Below are 3,964 nucleotides of genomic sequence, written 5' to 3'. Positions count from 1 at the left end.
TTGGGAAATTCCACTAGTACAACCCGTAATAATAAGCTTGGTGGAATTTTATAGGAAATGGACTTCTAATTGATCCTAACATGCCTTAAATGTGGTGGATATGCATGCCAGAAACATGTTGAGGATGCAAGTGGACCTAATGATCCAAAAATTTAAAGGAGTAGAAAAAATCAAATTCGAAAGTGGTTGGTTAGTTACTAGAGCCAAACAACCCATTTTTTACCTATCCATAAAAATCACAGATACTTTTTGGAACTATCTCTCTCAGCATTTGAGCATTTCCATTTTGGATGTTCAAATTTGTTTTTAGATCCACACTTGAGTTTTCACTCTCCCATTTTCCTATAAACAAAAAAGATATAAGGCATAACAAAAATAAAATTTTAGAGTTCATGTATGAAAAAAAATTAGAAAAATATAATAATTGTAAGTGAAGAAAATTATTTCACACACTAAAAATGAACTCTAAGGTTTTGTTATCCATTTTTGTGAAATTCCCCTAGTACAACCCCTAATAATAAGCTTGGTGGAATTTTATAGGAAAGGCACTTCTAACTGATCCTAACATGCTTTAAATGTGGTGGATATGCATACCAGAAACATGTTGAGGATGCAAGTGGACCTAATGATCCAAAAATTTCATGTAGTAGAAAAAAAGAAATTCTCAAATGGTTGGATATTTACAAGAGCCAAACAACCTACTTTTTGCCCATCCTTAAAAATCACTGTTACTTTTTGGAACTATCTCTCTCAGCATTTTTGCATTTCCATTTTGGATGTTCAAATTTGTTTTCATATCCAAACTTGAGTTTTCACTCTCCCATTTTCTCGTCAATAAAATAGAAATAAGGCATAACAAAATGAAAATTTTAGAGTTCAAGTATGGAAAAAAATGTGAAAATTATTTCACACACTAAAAATGAACTCCAAGGTTTAGTTATCCATGTTTTGGAAATTCCACTAGTACAACCCATAGTAATAAGCTTGGTGGAATTTTATAGGAAAGGGACTTCTAACTGATCCTAATATGCTTTAAATGTGGACGATATGCATGCCAGAAACATGTTGAGGATGCAAGTGGACCTAATGATCCAAAAATTTCAAGGAGGAGAAAAAATCAAATTCTCAAGTGATAAGATATTTACCAGAGCCAAATAACCCACTTTTTACCTATCCTTAAAAATCACAAATACTTTTTGGAACTATCTCTCTCGGCAATTGTGCATTTCCATTTTGGTTGTTTAAATTTGTTTTCAGATCCAAACTTGAGTTTTCTCTCTCCGATTTTCTCTTAAACAAAAAAGATATAATGCATAACAAAATGAAAATTTTAGAGTTCATGTATGCAAACAAATTTGAAAATTATTTCAAGCTCTAAAAGTGAACTACAAGGTTTGGTTATCCATGTTTTTGAAATTCCACAAGTACAACCCCTATAAATAAGCTTGATGGAATTATATCGGAAAGGGACCTCAAACTGATCCTGACATGCTTTAAATGTGGTGGATATGCATGCAAGAAACATCTTGAGGATGCTAGTGGACCAAATGATAAAAAAATTTCACGGAGTAGAAAAAATCAAATTCTCAAGTTGTTGGATATTTACCAGAGCCAAACAACCCACTTTTGGCCTATCCTTAAAAATCACAGATACTTTTTGAAACTATCACTCTCAGCATTTGTGCATTTTCATTTTTGATGTTCAAAATTTTTTTTCACTCTCCCGTCTTTCTTGTAAACAAAAAAGATATAAGGCACAACAAAATGAAAATTTTAGAGTTCTTGTATGCAAAAGAATTTGAAAACAAAAATAAATGTAAATGAAGAAAATTATTTCAAGCACTAAAAATGAACTCCAAGGTTTTGTTCTCCATGTTTGGAAAATTCCACTAGTACAACCCCTAATAATAAGCTTGGTGGAATTTTTTAGGAATGGGACTCGTAACTGATCCAAACATGCTTTAGATGTGGTGGATATGCGTGCCATAAACATGTTGAGGATGCAAGTGGACTAATGATCCAAAAATTTCAACTAGAAAAAATAAATTCTCAAGTGGTTGGACATACCAGAGTCAAACAACCAACTTTTTGCCTATCCTTGAAAATCACAAATATGTTTTGGAACTATCTCACTCAGGAATTGTGCATTTCTATTTTGGATGTTCAAATTATTTTTCAGATCCAAACTTGAGTTTTCACTCTCCCATTTTTCTAGTAAACAAAAAAGATATAAAGCATAACAAAATGAAAATTTTAGAGTCCATGTATGCAAAAAAAATTGAAAATTGTTTCAAGCACCAAAAATGAACTCCAAGGTTTTGTTATCCTTGTTTGGGAAATTCCACTAGTACAACCCCTAATAATAAGCTTGGTGGAATTTTATAGGAAACGAACTACTAACTGATCCTAACATGCTTTAAATGTGGTGGATATGCATGCCAGAAACATGTTGAGGATGCAACTGGACCTAATGTTCCAAAAATTTCAAGGAGTAGAAAAAATCAAATTCTCAAGTGGTTGGATATTTACGAGAGCCAAACAACCCACTTTTTTCCTATGCTTAAAAATCAAAGATACTTTTATGAACTATCACTCTCAGCATTTGTGCATTTCCATTTTGGTTGTTCAAATTTGTTTTCAGATCCAAACTTGAGTTTTCACACTCCCATTTTTTTCATAAAAAAAACATATATCAGGAAGAACAAAATGAAAATTTCAGAGTTCTTGTACGCAAAAAAATTTGAAAATTTTTTCACGCACTAAAAATGAACTCCAAGGTTTTGTTATCCATGTTTGGGAAATTCCACTAGTACAACCCCTAATAATAAGCTTGGTGGAATTTTACAGGAAAGGTACTTCTAACTGATTCTAACATGCTTTAAATATGGTGGATATGCATGCGAGAAACATGTTGAAGATGCAAGTGGACCTAATGATCAGAAAATTTCAACGAGTAGAAAAAATCAAATTCTCTAGTGGTAGGATATTTACCAGAGCCAAACAACCCACTTTTTGCCAATCCTTAAAAAATACAGATACTTTTTGGAACTATCTCTCTTAGCATTTGTGCATTTCCATTTTGGATGTTCAAATTTGTTTTCATATCCAAACTTGAGTTTTCCCTCCCCTATTTTTCTCGTAAACAAAAAAGATATAAGCAATAACACAAAGAAAATTTTAGAGTTCATGTACGCAAAAAAATTTTAACATTATGTGAAGCACTAAAAATGACCTCCAAGGTTTTGTTATCCTTGTTTGGGAAATTCCACTAGTACAACCCCTAATAATTAGCTTGGTGGAAATTTATAGGAAAGGGACTTCTAACTGATCCTAACATGCTTTAAATGTGGTGGATATTCATGCCAGAAACATGTTGAGGATCCTAGTGGACCAAATGATCCAAAAATTTCAAGGATCAGAAAAAATCAAATTCTTACGTGGTTGGATATTTACGTGAGCCAAACAACCAACTTTTTGCCTACCTTCAAAAATCACAGATACTTTTTGGAACTATCTCTCTCAGCATTTGTGCATTTCCATTTTGGATGTTCAAATTTGTTTTCAGATCCAAACTTGAGTTTTCACTCTCCCTTTTTTCTCGTAAAAAAAAAAGATATAAGGAATAACAAAATGAAAATTTTGGAGTTCAAGTAAGCAAACAAATTTTAAAATTATTTCACGCACTAAAAATGAACTCCAAGGTTTTGTTATCCTTGTTTGGGAAATTCCTCTAGTACAACTCCAAATAATAAGCTTGGTGGAATTTTATAGGAAAGGGACCGCTAACTGATCCTAACATGCTTTAAATGTGGTGGATATGCATGCCAGAAACATGTTGAGGATGCAAGTGGACCTAATGATCCAAAAATTTTGAGTAGAAAAAATCATATTCTCAAGTGACTCGATATTTACCAGAGCCAAACAACCCACTTTTTGCCTATGCTGAAAAATCACATATACTTTT

Source organism: Aristolochia californica, unplaced genomic scaffold (genome assembly GCF_029961685.1).
Source record: "Aristolochia californica isolate CCGP_79_NKW_82.1479 unplaced genomic scaffold, dmAriCali1.0.hap1 SCAF_4, whole genome shotgun sequence".
Classification (NCBI taxonomy): Eukaryota; Viridiplantae; Streptophyta; class Magnoliopsida; order Piperales; family Aristolochiaceae; genus Aristolochia; species Aristolochia californica.
This window is presented reverse-complemented; position numbering follows the sequence as displayed.